Source organism: Camelus ferus, chromosome 3 (genome assembly GCF_009834535.1).
Source record: "Camelus ferus isolate YT-003-E chromosome 3, BCGSAC_Cfer_1.0, whole genome shotgun sequence".
Classification (NCBI taxonomy): domain Eukaryota; kingdom Metazoa; phylum Chordata; class Mammalia; order Artiodactyla; family Camelidae; genus Camelus; species Camelus ferus.
Genome location: NC_045698.1, coordinates 77,136,578 through 77,155,824, shown reverse-complemented (window position 1 = coordinate 77,155,824; position 19,247 = coordinate 77,136,578). Strand labels below are relative to the sequence as shown.

Here is a 19,247-nt window from a genome sequence, read left to right as displayed (position 1 = left end):
GGGTCTTTCATAAGGTCGGATCACAAGGTGCCTGATTGGCTTGTGCGCAAGTCCCTGATTGGTTGTAGGTGAGGTAAGAAATTAGGGTCTGTGAAGGGGCAGTGGGACATATGACTCTGATAAGGTGGAGATATGGTCTGAAACAAGCCAGCCTGAGCTATTGCGAGATTAGGCATTCCCTAGGGCTATTAGTTTGTTAGGGGAAACATGCCCAGTAAAGAATGTACTTTATTTGTTGAGGGCTCACAAGTAGACATCCGAGAGCCCAGAAATGGGGGTCGTTGGACCTTAAAGGATGTCAGTTGGCCCCACAGTTGTGGCCTCAGCAGAGAGGTGAGAAGCTGCCCAGAGAGGTGAGAAGCTGCCCAGAGCAGCGAGGAGCCCCGAGTCACTGCACCCACCAGCCACTGCGTGGAAGAGGGCTTTTCTGAGAGAAACGGGAAAGAGTGGTGCAATGTCAACATTTCTGCATTTTGCTCTCCAGACAACAGAAGAAATCAGGATGACAGGCAGAGTCCCCTGTTGGGGGAAAGCAGCTCTTTTCAGTCCAGTTTAGAGAGTTGAAGTGGGGAGGAAAATGGCGTCGTCCCAAATGCACTTCCATTTGTCCAGGATGTGGGAGGGAGTCAGGAAGAGGCAGCAAGCCAGCACGGCTCGAAACGGATGGCCCCTGGGACTTGAAACTGTTGGGCTGGATGGGACCAGCCATGTACACAAAGCCACTGCAGCTTTCCGATCCAGGTCTGTGACTGCAGAGATGGAAACTGATTTGTCAGGGACCCCAGGGGGTGCTTAGAAACGAGAAACCAGAAATACTGGGAGATGGTGAGTGAGCTGAGATAGCCTGCTTGCAAAATTGCACAGGGAAGAGAAACCCCAGAGGGGTTTTGCATTCTAGGTCACGTCTAGGGGCTGCTGCCAAGAGGGCTGTGCCTGGAAAGCAGGTAACCTGAAGCTGTGTGTCCAGACTCACAAACCCCAGAGCAGAGAAGTCTTGAGAATGGTTCTCATGTATGCTGTGTGGAATCAAACTTATACACAATTACAGAACCGCCTTTTTCACAACTGAGCCACAGGCAGGAACTCTATGTTTCCTTAAGGTTGACTCAAAGTTTCCAGCTTGTGGGAAACAAGGGAGAGGGGAAAGGAGGGTTTGTCATCACTTTCATCCCCACCTGGTTTCTCTTCTCTGGGCCTGGTTTCAAAACACATATATACATAATCCTCACCTTTGAAATTAACTTGACTTTAAATTTCATATTGATTTTATTTTTTTTAAGTTTCCATTCAGATGAATATTTTTCACCAGTGGAATGTCTATCGAAAGACGCAGGGAATCTATTTTAGGAACATTTTCTTAACATTTTCCTCCTCTTGGAAGGAAGGAGAAAATTCTTAAAACACTGGAAATTTTAACATTGGATTTAATTTTACAAAGCTGCAAAATAATTAGAACTCCAAAGCAAAAAATCTGGGGGCGAGACCGTTACCCTTTATTTAAATGGAAAACAAATTAATCTCTAGAAGAGAAGCTTTTTTTCATTGGGCCCCGGTGCTATGACTTTAATGGTGCTGCTAATACCCCAGTACTACTTGCTGTCATAAATAGGTGCTACTGTTAATATTATTGTTAAAATTACCATCGTTAGGCAAATACTCTAAAGCCACACTGATTTACTTCAGCAACCATATACATTTAGGGCTTCTAGATCTTGTAGGTCAAACACTCTTATTTTAATAATGCATCACATTGGCATAGCATTTTCCAGTTTTCACCTCACTTTCAGACACATTATCTCACACTGTTTTCTCAAAATAGCCTTCTGAGACAGACAAAAGCAAGCATTGTCATTTTTGTTTTGTTTTTAACTAGCTCATTTCTTGAAAAATACACTCATGCACATGGCAACAAATTCAAGTAGAAGCGCATAAATAGAAAGTTAAGTCTCTCTTAACCTGTCCCCACCCAGTCTCCTCCAGAGATACAACTACAGCTAAGAGTCTCTGTCCTTTTAGAAATACTTTGTACACACTAACCCCATTCTATGTCTGTCCTTCAAAAATAAACTCATGCCAATGGAAGCAGACTCTTCCCTGGTTCGTGCCTTGCTTTTTTCAATTAACCAGTAACTTGGAGATCTTCAATAAGAACATACAGAGCTGTACCTCATTCTTTGACAGTCTATGTAACTGGTCCCCTAGTGATGGGTATTTAGGCTACATCCAGGGTTTTCTGTTACAAACTGCTACAAGGAGCAACATTAGCAAAAACTTACATTGTGCTTTCTTGGTGTTTTTCATGCATAGGAAGTCAATTTATCCTCACAATTGTCCTATGACACAGAAACTAACAGTACTCCATTTTAAAGATGAGAAGATAGGCAGAGAGATGAGTAATTTACCCAAAGTCACACAGCTAGTAAGTGGCTTTAATTTGCAAGAATTTGAATCCACACAGTCTGGCTCTAAGACCTAAATACAGTGTACTTCCTCTCGTGTTTTCCCTGTGTGTTTAGATCTGAAAAGCCAGACCACACTTCATAGCTGGGGCGACTGAGACCAGAGGAGTTGGTGCTCAGTGCTGCCCAGCCAGGCAGTGACAGAGCCCCGTGAGAAACCTGGTCTCCTAAGTCCCAGACCCTGGCTCATTCCACTGCCCTTCTGGACCTGCCAGCGCCTCCAGAATGTTGTCTTTTTGAATTCCTGAGAAGTTCTGGACACTTGAGGATGAATGGAGTGTCTACACTGAGCAGCTGGTTTAGGAGAGTCTTTCCAAGACCTGGGGCCACGATGAGGGGATACATTTCTCAGGGTCTTTCTCACACTCAGCTCCTGCACTAGTAGATACACAGTTAAAGCAAGTGTTACCACAGAATAGCTTTAATATAAAAATGTGCTTTTTGAGTTGCAAGTTTAGAGATAAATTATGTCAAATTTTATTCAGTATTACCACTCATTTTTGGCTGTTGCCACACACACACAAAATGTATTAAACCATGAAAGTTTAGACTAAAGAAAGTATGCCTGATTTAATCCCGCATGACTACTCATTTACCTCAGAGAAAGTGACGTGGAACCAAGATTCTCCCCCCGGCTTGGCAGTGGCACAGCTGTGCTCTGTATGTGAAACCATCTTCCATGGGCTGGGCAGCCCTTGAGAGTTGTAAGCAGAACTATTTTCAAGCACCCCTTGAGTTTAAATAGTTTAATAATCTCCTTCAGATCTTTACCCCACCCTGTTCCTGGCCTTACTTAGTTATGAATACCTTAGATGAAAAGGCTGGAAGGCTCCTTAGAACCATCTAGTTTCATCTTTCATCATCCTACGGCCTCACGTTGCCTAGTATTTACTCTCTTCCAATCACTTCACCACTTATATGGTCCTGTGACTCCCAGGAGCACCCTGTGAGAGCAGGTACTGTGTCTTCATAAGTTTTCTATCCCCTTCACCTAAGCAGGGCTTGTCCCACAGTGGCAGTTCCACAAACGTTTGTTGAATCCTTCCCTGTTTCTCTGTTGCCCTTAAATTTCCCCACACTGTTGTCCACCTGTTGCCCAGGAAACCTCAGCTCTTCCAGCAGTGATGCAGGCTTGATGGAGAACTGGACTCCCTGCATTTACTGCCAAAAGAAAGACTTGAGAAAGGCTTCTGGGCTACCTATTTAGGTTTATCATTTTTCTTCATACATTCATCAGTTGTGCACCTACTATGTGCCAGGTAGACTGCCAGGCACTAGGTGTGCCGAAATGGACAAGAATGTCAGAGAGCTACAGTCCTGTGTGAATGACAGATACAACATGGAACACACAAAAATAGAATCACAGCTCCTGGCATGTGCACTGAAGGTGCTATGAGAGAGACTACCACAGGATGTGTTATGTAGACTAGGAGATCAGGGAAGACATCTCTGAAGAAATGATATTTAAGTTGAGACCTAAGGCTGTGAAAGGGATCCAGCTGCTCACAGAGGAGGGAGGAAGAGAAGGCCAGCTGAGGGAACAGCATGTACAAAGTCACCAATGCAAGAAAGAGCTTGGAGTAGGAAACACCTCTGGTGCCCAACGTTACATCCCCCCAGCTCTCCTCTGTTTCAGCCACAGCTGTGGTGGACAGTCCCTGACAGCACAAACTCAGCTCTGGTGACAGTCACCCAGTGAGCATCTATCTGAGCATCTTTCTGCTTTCTCTGATAATGGTGCAGCCCAGAAATGCTGGGATATTAATGCTGCCCCCCTACCTCTGCCAGGCAACCCTCAACTGTGGGACACAGGAGCTGGCAGACAGATGTCCTCCCCTCCTTCAGGTTAACATCTCTGGGAGGCATTTTATATACTTCTTAGGAGGTCTCAGCAAAAGAGAGCCCTGTTGCCCATGACAGCAATCTCTAAAAATGTACTCCTTGCTTTTCCCCTTCTTTTCTTTCTTATTCTTCTCATCACCTCACTCCTTTTGGATCACCAACCTGCCGCCTACTTCCAGTTTGCCCCTAAGTCACTTCAAAGGAGCTTGATCTAGGTTACACACACATTAGGGGAACTGAAGAAAGATCTGAAAGGGAGTGAGCAAGGAGGAGAGTAAAGCAGGATGAGGCTGCAGTTGTAGGATGGGGGCAGACTGTGCAGAGTTGAGAATGTTATACTGCATGTTTTGTAGCAGTTGTACAAAACAGGAGGCTCTAACATTAGTCTAGGCAACAGAAGATGGCAGCCTGTACTGGAATGTTGGGAGAGGTGATAAAAAGAGATAAACAGGTTGGGATATAGTTTAAAAGTAGAACGGTCTGCACTTGTGATGGATTGGGTTAGAGAAAGGAAGAGATCAGGGATGACTTAGCTTGAGCAACTGAGTAGATGGTGATAACATTTAACCGAGAATGGAAGGATGGGTGAAGGAACAAGACTGAGCAGGAAAATCAGGAATGTCCCAAAATATGAAATGTCTGTGTGACATCCAAGTGGAAAACATTAAGTATGCATTTGGATAGGAGACTTGTGGTATCACACAATCCAAGAGAGGAGAGTGTTTCAAGAAGGAAGGGGTGGTCAACTCTTCTGAATTCTGCTCAGAAGTGGGATAATCTGAGGATACAGAACTGGCATCATCTCTCCTGTCTTTCATCAGCAGTAAATCACAAAAGGCACACACTCTCGGGCCAGGCATCTCAAGTGCAGCAAAGGGACTCCTGAAAACTAGCAGACTGACTCAAGGCAGAAACTACATTCTTTGTGTGGACTGGGAGACGTCTCACTCAGATATCCTGAGATCTGTGCGCCTCTGCCCTGGTGTCTTCTCTTCTGAGTCTATATTCCTTTTCTAGTCCACTGTACTTCTGGCTGTGGTCTGAGTCCTTGAGTTCTTCCAGCCCCGAGGAAGCTATTATAATAGTTTTCTGGAGTAATGTATTAATTTTCTAGGGCTGCCATAACAAATACAGACTGGATGAATTCAACGGCAAACATTCAAACCACTCTGGAGGTTAGCAGTACAAGCTCAAGGTGTCAACAAAGTTGTTTTTATTCTGAGGCCTCTCCTTGGCTTGTAGGTGGTCGTCTTCATCCTTGTCTTCACACGGTCTTCCCTCTGTGTGCGTATGTGTCCTAACTCCTTCTTAAAAGGGCATCAGTCATATTGGATTAGGGCCCACCCTCATGACCTCATTTAACCTTAGTTACCTCTTTAAAGACCCTGTCTCCAAAACAGTTGAATTCTGAGGTGCCTGGGGGTTAAGACATTGACATGAAATTTGTGGGGATACAATTCAGCCCATAACAGGTATATTATTCTTTCTTCAAGTCGTAGCCATGATTCAAGAATCTCACCATCCTAGGCCTACCTTTCCAAGCTCTCCACTTCACAGATATATAAACGTACTCACCTTCTAAACTCTCAACTTTCTGTATTTCTCTTACTCACTGCTTTCCTCTTTTAAAAATTTTTAATACAGTTTTCAAGGTTACTTTCCGTTTACAGTTACTACAAAATCTTGGCTGTATTTCCTGTGTTATATAATATTTCCTTGAGCCTGTCTTATACCCAATTGTTTGAACCTCCCACTCCCCAACCTCTATTTTGCCCTTTCCCCCACTGGTAGCCCATGAGTATGTTCTCTATATCTGTGAGTCTGCTTTTTTTGATGTTATATACACTGTTATATTTTTTATTTTATATTTGTTATATTTTTTAGATTCCATATATAAGTGGTATCATATAGTATTTATCTTTCTCTGTCTGACTTATTTCAATTAGCATAGTGCCCTTCAAGTCCATCCATGCTGCTGCAAATGGCAACATTTTGTCCTTTTTATGGCTGAGTAGTATTCCACTGTGTATGTGTATGTGTACATATATACATACATACATCTTTTTTATCCATTCATCTGTTGATGGACACTTACATTGTTTCCACATCTTGGCTATTGTAAATAATGCTGCTATGACCATTGGGGTGCATGTGTCTTTTCAAATTAGTGTTCATGGTTTTTTGGATATATACCCAGGGATGGAATTGCTGGGTCATATGGTAGTTCTGACTTTTAAGTTTCTTGAGGAACCTCCATACTGTTTTCCACAGTAGCTGCACCAATTTACATTCCCACCAACAGTGTATATGGGTTCTCTTTTCTCCACATCCTTTCCAACATTTGTTATTTGTAGACTTTTTGTTGATAACCATTCTGACAGGTGTGAAGTGATACCTCATTGTGGTTTTGATTTGCATTTTCCTGATGATCAGCGATGTTGAGCATCTTTTCATGTGCCTGAGAGCTATCTGCATTTCCTCTTCAGAAAAATGTCTATTCAGTTCTTCTGTCCATTTTTTTTATCTGGTCATTTTTTTTTTTTTTTGATGTTGAGTTGTGTGAACTATTTGTATATGTTGGCAATTAATCCCTTATCGGTCATATCATTGGCAAATATTTTCTCTAAGTCAGTAAGTTGTCTTTAGTTTTGTTGATGGTTTTCTTTGCCGTGCAAAAGCTTTTAAGTTTAATTAGGTCCCATTTGTTTATTTTTACTTTTATTTCGTTTACTTTAGGAGACAAATCCAAAAAAATATTGCTGCAATTTATGTCAAATTGCTGCTCTTTTATATAGCCTCTAGCTTTCTTTGTTTGGCTGTTGAGTCTTGCTATGATCACTGAGATTTAAAATTGCCACACTCTTGATCTCTGTACACAGTAACTCATCAGGGATACACAGACCGGTCTCAGGAAAAATTCACTGAGCTACACAGGCCTTTCTTCACTGAAGTGGAGTGCTCAATGCCATAGGAGGTTAGCTTTCCAGAAGCAGTCCTTCTCTTCAATTTAGATTAGCCAGTGATGGCTAATACTCTAAGACTATATCTGTCGTGGGGAAAAAAAGATGCATTTCATGGCTGTCCCCTGAGAAGATATGATTGTGAAATTAGAGAAATTGAAAGGATCCACATCTTGCAGCCAGATTTTGAGGATAATCAGAGACGCTCTCCAACCCCTAAGTCACCCAAGTACCTTCCTTCAACAGTTGGCCTCCCCATAACTCCCTTGAGTTATATAATTTTTATTAGATCCTTCCTCTGTTCAAAAGTTCTGAGTGTCACTTTCTTGCTTATTTCATCTAGACTTCCTCCTTTTAAAGTCTTCTATAAGCCAACCCAACAATACTACCATCCATATGATAAAACAACTTCTCCACCAATGCAGACCTTTCTCTTTATAATTATGAAAGTTGATCTTGCTTCTTTCCACCTGCCCTTACTTGGAATGCTCTCCTCAGTGCAGGTCCTGCTCTTTACTGCCACTATATTCCACACTTCACATTATTCTCTTTAAAATCCCAGAACCCTTGGTATCCATCCATAATTCCACCTTTTACCTCACCTTGATTTTTTTCCCTTTTTTATTGAAGTATAGTTGCTTTATAATATTGTGTTAGTTTCACGTGTACAGCAAAATGATTCAGTTATATATATTTTTTCAGATTATATTCCATTAGAGGTTATTACAGGATATTGAATATAATTCTTCATGCTATACAGTAAATCTTTGTTATTTATCTATTTTATGTATAATAGTGTGTATCTGTTAATCCCATACTCCCAATTTGTGTCTGCCCTCCTCCCTCTCCCCTTTGGTAGCCACAGTTTGCCTTCTGTGTCTATGAGTCTGTTTCTGCTTTGTATATAAATTCATTCATATTATTTTTTAGATTCCACATAGAAGTGATAAAATATTTGTCTTTCTCTGCCTGACTTATACCTCACCTTGATTTTTAATCCCATTCTGTCTGAAGTTTCTATTCCAAATTATATAAAGTCTACTCTAGTTTCACTGCCTGCCACAGTGCCTAAGTCAGGCCCTTACTATCTCTCATCAGAATGATTTTAATAACACTTAACTGGTCTGATACAGTCCCTCCTCTACTTTGAAGTCCTTCAGAAGCTCTCAGGATGAAGTTCATTCCCTTAACTAGTACACATAACCTCTCATGCTCCAGCTTCGCTGACCATTCCGGCTTCCTCTCTCAGCTCTCTCCTCCCTTAGCATCACACACAACTTTGACCCCAGTCACCTGGAGCCCCTTGTTCCCTGGACATCTTGTGCTGATTCATACCACCCATGTGCCTGGAATGTGCTTCCATGCTTCATTCACCTACCATTTTTTAGACTCAGCTATAGTAAAACCTCCTCCAGGAAGTCTTCCCTCATTTAGGTGCCCCTGTCCTTGCCTCCAAGCCACTCTATTCCTACACTCCCAGCCTTTGTTGGCCTATTCTGTAAGCACTGGTTCACTTCAGCAGCAGGGGCTGTGTCTCTTCTGTATTGGTATCCCTAGTACCCAGCATTATAGCTGGCACAAAATAATAATAAAGTAGGCCACAAATATTTGCTCAATCATGGGAAGAATTAATGAATTATTGGTTTCCTGCCTATTGTTTGTCTTTCTTCTAATTGATTCTATGTATTGGTGCCATAGTAACCTTCCTATTAGAACAGATATCTTATATCTTCCCTTCCCAAAAGCCACTCCTGGCTCATCATGGCTAACAAAATGCAGCCTCTTCAATTTAGAATTCAAGATCCTTGGCAATCTGATCCCTACTCTGCATATACCCCAGTTCTACTTGCCATTTTGTAAGAATGTCTCCTTTGCTTTCCAAACCCTGGTTATTGACTCAAACCTGAATAGCTTGCCTGGAGTGATGTCCTTTTGTGTCCCCCTCCTGTGATCTCCTATCAATGCCCAACCCATTCTCCTAGCCATGGGTGGAATCCCATCTCCTCTATAAAGACATTCCCAGATTCCTCCTCTGCCTGAGTCAGAATTAATCTTTTCCTCTTCGTCTTTAATTAACATTTTGATATTGAAGTATAGTATTCCCTGCTGTTTGCTTTATATTGGGAGTGTGTGTGTGTGTTTTCCCACTAGATCATGAGCTTCAAGATGATAAGGCCCCCACAGAACCCAGGACGTAGTTCATGCTCAGTAAATGTACTAAACTGAGCCTGTCTGTCAGAAAAAGCCCTGAGTTCCAGGCTGGCTTCTATTCCAGACGTGGCTGCTTGTAACCTTGGGCAGGTCCCTTAACTTCTGTTGGCCTCCCTTGCTTCATCTCTAAAATAAGATTAATCATATCAGGGATGCTGTGAAAATTAATTATTTATCATTCTGAAAGTGCCTTGAGATCTTTAGAGATTGGCATTTCTATTTTTGTGGCATCTTCCTCACTAGAGCTTGCAGTTCTTTTAAAAGAAACACGCAAAGGAGAGGCATGGACTGTTCAAAGGACAGTTTTTTCCAGAACCTGAAATAATTACATCCTGTATTTCAGACAAGGTCATCTTTTACCCTTTACAGCAAATGACAGAGTCTTGAAGAAACCTGCTTTTCATACCAGTGACTTAAAAGTGATTACAGTATTTATGTAGAATTTTTAAAAGATGAGTAAGGGTTCTGTCATGCAGAGAACAGAGATTTCCCTGAGGGGAGAAATAAATGAAGTAAACTTTTAAAATATTCTAAATGTAAATAACCTTTACAAAAACAAGCCACTTGTCTATATGTCCTGGTCAAAGCCAGCAGTAGAAACACTTAACTTTAGTGATTTATTTGTTTCAAGACACTTAAGACGTATCCAAAGTCAAGGGCAAAGGGAACAAAGTCACTGATATAATAACTCATGTTTCATACACATTAACTCAGATGTCACAAGACTCTCATGAGGTACTCAGGGCAGGTCTTATTAAACCTGTTTTATGGTTGAGGAAATCACAAGGCAGTGTGGTTATGCAACTTGTCCAAGGTCATTCAATTAGTGGTGGAGCCAGGACTCGATCTTTTGACTTAAGTTCAGGCTCCTCCCTTTCACCTCACTACATCTCAGCCCTAGTGCTCTGAGCACTGTGCACAGCACACCAAGGCTACCTGTGAAATATAAGATGGGAGGGCAAAGAGGATGGGGGACTTCAGAGAACTTCCTGTGCAGCTTCAAGTCTCTGCTTCCAAACAGGTCCCCTGGCCACTCATATAGGGACCCACCTTTTTCCAGATGCTAGTGTTCTCTCTGTGCAAGTGAGCTTTATTTTTCTGTCCCCTTCATCTCAGTCTCAGCTCCCTTCTCCTCCCAGGCTTCCTTCCATTGGTTGCTGCTTGGCAGTAACTTGAAAGTACTGAACTGGGAGAGTGTTAATGGTGTCAGAACCCAACACACCCTGCACACAAATGGTGTCAGAACCCAACACACCCTGCACAAAACGTCTGAAATGTTTCAAGTTTGTACCCACAGCACCATCCCCGGTGGTTCTCGGAAGAGAGGACTGGGCACCCAGAGGTTGCAGCTCCTGCACTCTGAAGAGACACCCTTTTAAAATGTCCATGGTCCAGACATGAACCTCCTAATTTTGCATCCCCTCTGTCCAAACCTCTCCTCTGAAAGCAGAAGTAAGTGAGCTAGAGAGGAAGGAGTTCAGCCTCTGAGACTGGAGTGGTTCTTCATCCAGCCTGTTCCATCTTGAGGAAGGAAACAAAATTGTTTCCCATGGTTTGTTCTGTCTCCCACTGTGATTCCCACAGCATGTTTCCATCTCTTGCAAATCCTCACCCTGGGCCTTGAGTTATAGTTCTCTGTGACATGTCTTATCTTCCCTATTGGATCATAAGCTTATTGAGAGCAGGGATGATGTTCACTGTCATGGTAACAATGATGGGAAGCATTGCTTGTTGAATACTTCCTGGATGGTGGGTATGGTGCCAATAATTACTGTACAGATCAGGTATAATGAATGTTCATGAGAACCTTATAAGGCAGGTATCATTATTTGCATCCAAATTTTATGGCAGAGAAGATAGGGAAGTGGAGAGATTATTTGTCTGAGATGTAGTATCTAATAATCATCAAAGCCAGGACTAAGAATGAGGTCTGTCATCCTCTGTGCAACCCTTGAGTGGCCTTATAGGACAACATAACGTTCATTGAGTTACAACAGGACCTAGGAGTGCACTTAATAGGATGTTGTAAATATTTATTTAATTTGGAAGGCAAATAATAATAATATTACCAGGACCAATGCTAAATAAAGCTAAATAAATATGTTGTATATTCACCTCCAATCTCTCTCTCTCTCTCTCTCTCCTCCCTCCTTCTTCCTCTCTCCCTAACCAAAACATCTTTCTTTATTTTTCTTTCAATTTATTTATCACAGAAACTGGGTCATGTATCTTGAAGAGTTTCCTCCACTCTAGATTTTGTAGATTATATTATATAATCTTCACAGCAATCATATGATTAAACCTATGAGGTAGGTACTGTTGTTATCTCCATTTTGCAGGTGAGAAAAATATGGCCAATAATGGTGAAAATTGTGCCTAAAGTGACTAAGGAGGTGAGAAGTAAGAACACAAACCCGGGTCTCACTCCAAGGCCCATGCCCCTGCCACCAGGTCAGACAGCCTCTTGAGTGGCCTTGCCCAGTGAGCATCTGCCAAATGGGCATCAGTCTCTCTGCAACAATCCATTTTACCACTTACATTGGGACACAAAAATATAAGTAGACCAGTACATAGATGTTTTATGCTCATTCACAAGTTTTATGAGGATTATGACTAATATTCAGTGTTTGTCTAAAGAAGCATAGCACACATAATTCTCTAAAATGACAAACCTAGAAATTTGTCTTTAATAAATCAAAGACATCACAATTTTATCATGGGTGGTCAATTTACAAAGTTCTTTTTTTTTTTTTTTTTTTTACAAAATTCTTTAGTAAGTTAAAAAGGTAAAATATATAAGTTCAAAAAGGATTTAGATAAAATAATAGATCCACAATGGTTTATAAAAGGAGGCCAAGGATATTTATGATAAATATCCCATCTTTTAAAGTTGTCAATAAAAGTAATAAATGTTTATTATTGAATGGTTGGAAAGAAGTTTTTAAGTATAGAGAAAATAAAAGCCATCTAATAAAAGCCACCTACCATGGTCTTACCCTCAAATCCCTCCTCTGTTGAAACTGATGTGGGAAAAGCAGCCTATCTCTTCCCCAATAAGTAACTGCAGAGATGAAGTCTGGCCTGCAGGTAGCAAAAGTCTGATTCCTAGTGTGGAATCTCTAGAGAATTTTTCAGAAAGGGTAGAGCTATGCCCACAGACACTGGAGCATGGAGACATTTGATCTGAGAAATAAGTATCTAGTGCTAATAGGGTAAGGACCTTAAAATCTGAGAAAGACAAGAATAACAAAATAGAGACATGGATACTGGTAAGAAGGAAATGAAAAATGAAGGGTGGAAGATGAAAAGGGATATGGGTTGATAGCTTAGCTGAGTTCCAGAAGTTTGGACACTAAAATCACTTGCATTTTTAAAGACAGCGATTTTGACCCTTGTAGGAGGAGTCAGGTCACAGCATGAAATGGGACATAAGAAACCGAGCCACAGGTTATTTCTAAAAAGATGAAAGACCTCACCTCTCCCAAAGCCAGGAGCTGCACGGCAGCGGCTCCCTGAGCTGTTGCAGACCCACCATGGCCATCACCCTGCCCAGGTCTTCACTCCTGTCTCCCGCTCCATACAGTGTACCCAGACTCCTTCAGGGAAGTTTCCACTGTTGTAGACTGCAGACCTGAATTTAGAACCTTGCTCCTCCCTGTGTGGTCCAGGGACCAGAAGCATCAGCATTGTCCTGGAGCTTGTTGGGAATGCAGAAGCCCAGGCTTCACTCCAAACCTACAGAACCCACATTTTAACAAGACCCTCAGCTATGTCCTTGGCTTTTATTTATGACAGTTCCTGACTCATAGCCCTGGCAGTCTTTGGAATGCATCCAATGTCTTTGATCCAGAGCTTGCCCCCTCCAACTCCTGACTCCTTCCCCAGTTTCATCCCCACCCAACCTGGACACGCTGACCAAAACACTTTCTAGGACCCTCTGCCAGGGATACAGCAATGAACAAACATTCCCTCCCCTCATGGAGCTTACATTCTGGAGGAGGGAGATAGACTGATAAAAATGAATAAATAGGCAAAAAATGAAAAAGACCAAAAATAAAAACAGGCCTGGCCTTCTGCAAGATAACATCTACCCAGGTACCAAGGTCGGGGCTGGGTCCTCTGGGTAGAGATCTGCTGACTCCTGCCTGATGTACACCTCCATCCTCTCTCTGCTTGCCAAGGGAAGACAAAGACCTTGCTGCCCCCAATGCTAAGACCTGGCATAAAAGATCGATGTTCAGCAGCTCTCAGGGCAGATGGAAACAGTTTGACCTTTCCCAGCAACTGGCCGTTCTCCAAACAGAATTCTTTCTGGAGATAGTCACATTTTTAAAGTTAGCCACATGCTCACCTGTAATATGACCTGGGGTGCTTATTATCGTATTTAATGAATGGGGTATAACAGATCAGAGTTTTATAGACAGACCTAATGAGCAGGCGTACTTATTTTTTCCAGTCGTAAGACTGCTCCACAGCCTGCTTTGCTGCCTCCCTGAGGTCACTTCCACACTCAGAGCGTCACGAATGTGGGAGGCAGAGGCAGGTCATCCTTTCTTAAGAGCCAAAGGTGACAGCAGGCTCAGCCCCTGAGGTGCCACCTGGTTAGTTTGATTTTAAAATTGGGACTTACCAGACTTCATTTTTTTAGAAGTTTTATTATCATTTTTGTTCAAACAAAATAGTCAATCGTAAACTAATTTGGAGATTTTCTATTAAGAGAGAAGAAAAGCAGACTACAGAGAGTCTGCTGAATGGGAAAGGGAAGGAAGCGGAGAGAGTTTTTTCTGCCGTACAGGTGCAGCCTTAGCTCTGATGCCTCCCTTCAATCAGAATGAAAGAACAGTCTCTTTCTCTCTTCTTCATAGCCCCAATTTACTTTTTAAAATTCTGTAGCCTGGTATGTTTACAGAAATCCACCCAGGCTTACGGAGTTATATTTCTTTCTTCCGGAAAGATTTTGATTTTACAGTTTCAGAAAGTACCCCTATCATGTCTAGCCTAAAAGGAATAACTGTTTACGCTCCTTTCGTTCTCCTAATCTTTATCCACAGACACATACTCTTCACATGATTCGTATCATAGAGCATGTATGATTCTGCGTTTCTAATGGAGACTTTTTTTCAAGTCATCAGGTATGGCTTGAGCCCCTATTCTCTAATTCTTACATTTCAAGATAGAAGTCTTTTTTAATTTTAAAGTGATTTAGGTTATAAAAACTGAGTTGCAAGAGCTGCTTCAAGTGGAATATCTGTTTCACTTAGTTTCTGGGTTAAGAGACTCCTCGATATCTTCTTGAAGTCATAAGCTCCCTGGTTGTCTGATTCTGCCCTTTGATCCATGTCCTTCATGCAGTATTTCTCTTTTTGGGGGGGGGAGGGTAATTAGGTTGATGTATTTAATTATTATTGTTATTTATTAATGGAGGTACTGGGGATTGAACCCAGGACCTCATGCATGCTAAGCACATGCTCTACCACTTGAGCTATACCCTCCCCCACATGCAGTGTTTCTAAGATGAAGTGCCAATGTGAACTTTATAGGAGAAAAATACTTTGTAAAGAGTTCAAACAGAGAAAATTAAGACTGTGTACCTAGTGATGTGGAAGATCATTTCCAATCAGCTTGAACCAGAGGGAGGACAGTCGCGGTGCTGGTGACTGAGGGATCTAACAATCCAGAGAATCCTAGAGGAGTTTTAGAAGCAGGTGGAAAAAAGCGAAGAGGTTCTTGGAGACGGCATCAAAGCCTTCCTTTGTCTAGAACTTGTTAAAGTAATTCTATCAACCAAAAGCATTAACCTCCCACCTTGTTCTCTTTCTGGATAAAACGTGAAGGGGAAAGACATGCTGAACAGCTTCCCTTTTCACTGTTGTCCAAGAAATAAATTGACAAAAGATTCCCTAGGTCCCCTATGACTTAACATATAATAGAAAGGAGTAAAAAGCAAAGTTTAACATATTATGGCATGTTCAAGGCAAAGAGTTAACTCCAGAGGTCTTTAGTATGGTGAATTTAAAATGCATATAAAAAAAGGAAAGCAAATTCAAATTGACCAAAAAGAACCAAAGTAGGAAATGGAAAATCCTGATGCAATCCTATTATTTATCTACTGCTGCTTAACAAATGACCCCAAAACTTGGTGGCTTACAATGACATTTCTTTTGAGTTTTGGGGAGTTGGGAATTTGGGAATAGCTTAGCTGGGTGGTTCTGACTTTGGGTCCTCTAGAAAAGGCTTAATTGGGGCTGGAGGGTCACTTATGCAGCTGCTGTCTGGAGGCTTCAGGTCCTTGCTGGCTGTTCACAGAATCATTATGTGAGCTCTCCATCAAGCTGCTGAGTGAGAGAGAGGGAGCAAGAAGAAAGTTCGGATGCCTGACTTGACCTAATCACAAATCTTCACTTCCACTGTATTCTATTTGTTAGAAAACAGTCCAGCCCATGCTCAAGAGGGAGGGGAATTCACTTCTGCCGTTTAGGAGGAGGATATCAAAGAATTTGTGAATATATTTTTAAACCCAAGGACAACAAGCTTTTGAAACTGGGGAGTTGGAGATATGAAAGTAGAAAGGGCTGCAGACGGGCACCAGCTTCGATAACAGAGCATAGAAGCTAGATATACAGAAAACTCAGCTCCTAGCCTGAGTTTTCTGCCACTCCCAGAAAGTGTAGAAGACAGTCAGCAGAATCCTTAGGATGCTCACCAGTACTCCCAAATCCAGAGAGAAATATATTGAGTGTGTATGTATATCCCTTTCATCTTCTTACTGAGGATTAGTGAAAATGGGTGTGGAGAGAAAGGAATAAAATAGAGAAGGGGGCAATGGTGTTGACTCTCTCTGGAAAGCATGAAAAGTCTGCAGAGTTCCAGGCTGAGTTGGGGAAACCATCCCAAACCAAAAGGTGTCTGTCCTCATTGCAGGTGCCCAAACCACAGCCCCTCAGCCATCACAGTTCCCCTGTCTGCTTTTCAGGTTTCCAGCTCCAAGCTCCTGCAGCTTTCTGAGGGTTTTGTTTTGTTTTTGTTTCTGTTTTTGACCAGCAGAGCCCACATGGAATTATTGCCTCCTCCCAGCAAAGCTCAAGCAGTGACTGACAACCAGAAGTAAATGTCCAAGTCCTCTGCTATCAATGATGCTGACTCCGATACTGTTCTGTCCTGTCTCCCAGGGCTCCCTGGTTGCCCACCAAGGAACTGACTCCAAGCGTATGATTTACTGCCTTCCTTCCCTGCCCTCCCTCACTTTTTCACCCCATACCAGCGCTTCATGGGATCATATCTCAAATAAACCACCTCTACTAATTTCCTTCCTTCAGGTTCTGCTTCTTTGGAAACCCAACCTACAAACCACTGAAAAGAATGGAATATAAACCGAAAAGAAGAGGATAAACCCTGGCACAGAACAATTAACAAAATCCCAGAAGAGAAGGTAGAACCCAGGTAAGGTCAAAGATAGCATAACAATCATTATCTATAAATAGTATGATTACATTTTTATGAAAATACTCTTTTCTTGCTCTCCATCCATCCAGTCAACCAACCAGCCCTCTATTCATCCATGTCTTATGCACCTATCTGTAGACACATATAGAAAGATGTTTAAAATCATGCTCTTTTTAAAAAAAAAATTTTTTTATTGAGATATAGTTGATTTACAATGTTGTGTTTGTTTCTGGTGTACAGCATAGTGATTCAGTTATGCATATGTATTTTTTTCATATTTTCTATTATCATATATTACAGGATATTGAATATAGTTCCCTGTGCTATACAGTAGGACCTTATTAGTTATCTATTTTATATATAATAATTTGTATCTACAAATCCCAAACTCTGAATTTATCCCTCCCCGACCCCCTTTCCCCATTGGTAACTGTAAGTTTGTTTTCTATGTATATGAGTCTGTTTCTGTTTTAGAAATAGGTTCATTGTATTATTTTTTTAGATTCCATATATAAGTGTTCTCATGTGATATTTGTCTTTTTCTGTCTGACTTAATTCACTTAGTATGGTAATCTCTAGGTCCATCCATGTTGCTGCAAATAGCATTATTTCATTCTTTTTTATGGCTGAGTACTATTCCATTGTGTATATATACCACCTCTTCCTTTTTCATTCATCTGTCATTGGATGTTTAGATTGCTTCTAAGTCTTGGCTATTGTAGATAGTGCTGATATGAACACTGGGATGCATGTATCTTTTCAAATTAGAGTTTTCTCTGGATATGTGCCCAGAAGTGGGATTGATTGATCATATTATAGCTCTAGCTTTAGTTTTTTAAGGAATCTCCATACTGTTTTCCAAAGTGGCTGCACCAAATTATCCATATCCTCTCCAGCATTTGTTTTTTGTAGACTTTTTAATGATGGCTGTTCTGGCTGGTGTGAGGTGATACCTCATTGTAGTTTTGATTTGCATGTCTCTAATAATTAGTGACAGTGAGCATCTTTTTATTAGCCTATTAGCCATCTGTATGTCTTCTTTGGAGAAACTTCTCTTTGGGTTGTCTGCCCAATTTTGATTGGGTTACTTGGGCTTTTGTAATTGAGTTGTATGAGCTGTTTGTATATTTTGGAAATTAAGCCCTTGTTGGTTGCATCATTTGCAAATTTAAAATCATGCTCTTCTACTGTTAATTCTAGTTATATCTGGATGGTTCAACCTAAGTTGTTTTTAACCTTTATATGTAGCTTTCTGCAGTGTATACATTCTTTATAATAAGCACACACCATTTTAACAAAAACAATAGTGATATCTTACTTTAAAAAACAAAGACTGGAAACAAATATGCCAAGAGGTGAGTAAGAGTAGTTTATATGAAATAGTGTGACTATAGATGACTTTGATTTTCCTTTATGACATTTTTGTATTTTTAGTGAGAAACTATTTTCTATTCCTCATCCCTATCAAATCAGTAATAATGAGTTTTTAAATTGAAAATACACAGTGTTTGTGAAAAACAGCAAAATAGGCAGTTTTGTATATTACTAGGCAGTTCATTGGTAAATTGGAAAATTTTTTCAGGGAAGTAAATTGACAGTGTAAATCAGAGGTCTTAAAAATATCTATGCTTTTGATCCAGTAATTCTGCTTCTATTTATTTAGCTTAAGGCAGTGTTTCCTAAAGCATGGTCCTAGCATCAGAATCTCCTGGACTCCCCTAAAGATGTGGAAATTTTGCATTAACCAGATCTCCTAATAATTCTTGCATACATTAAAGCTTAAGCACCACTGGCCTGGACAAATGAGACTCATTTATTAATGCTGATTAAGTCCCTATGAAGAATTGGCTCTATTCTATGCACTGGGGACACAGCCATAAAAAACAGAAAAATTCCTTGTGCTCATGGAGCTAAATTTTTTTTTTACTCAAAATTTTATACTAATGTATTCATTACAGTATTATTGATGATAAAAAATAGGAAGTACTTATGATAAAAAAAACTCAATGATATTCCAAAGAATGGTCCCTTTTATTAAATATATGTATGCATTGATAAAAAGACTAAAGAAATTATCTATAATAAAAAAGTATTAATCTTGATTATCTCTGCAAAACATGACTATAGATTATTTTTATTTCTTCTTCATGTTTTTTGGTTTTTCTAAATTCCTAAAATAAATATGAATTACTGACATAATCAGAAGAAATGTAATATTTTAAAAAGTTGATTTAATCACCAGAGGAAATGAGAGCTTTCCAGAGCTAAGTCTGTCTTTTAAAATATGTTTTGCTTTAACAATATTAATATACAGTTACTTTCATTTATGAAC

General features: G+C 40.7%; 1 long non-coding RNA gene across 2 annotated transcripts in view; it reads left to right on the top strand.

The window, feature by feature from the left end:
* The window catches only part of LOC116662659, an 87,128-nt gene that overhangs the window by 51,940 nt on the left and 15,941 nt on the right, over positions 1–19,247 (top strand). The window contains exons 7-8 of one of the 2 annotated variants that reach the window (XR_004318638.1): positions 16,517–16,678; positions 16,789–16,912. This is a non-coding gene — a long non-coding RNA (uncharacterized LOC116662659). Of the gene's footprint in view, positions 1–16,516; positions 16,913–19,247 lie in introns of both variants that reach the window. The other variant, XR_004318637.1, reaches the window with a different exon arrangement.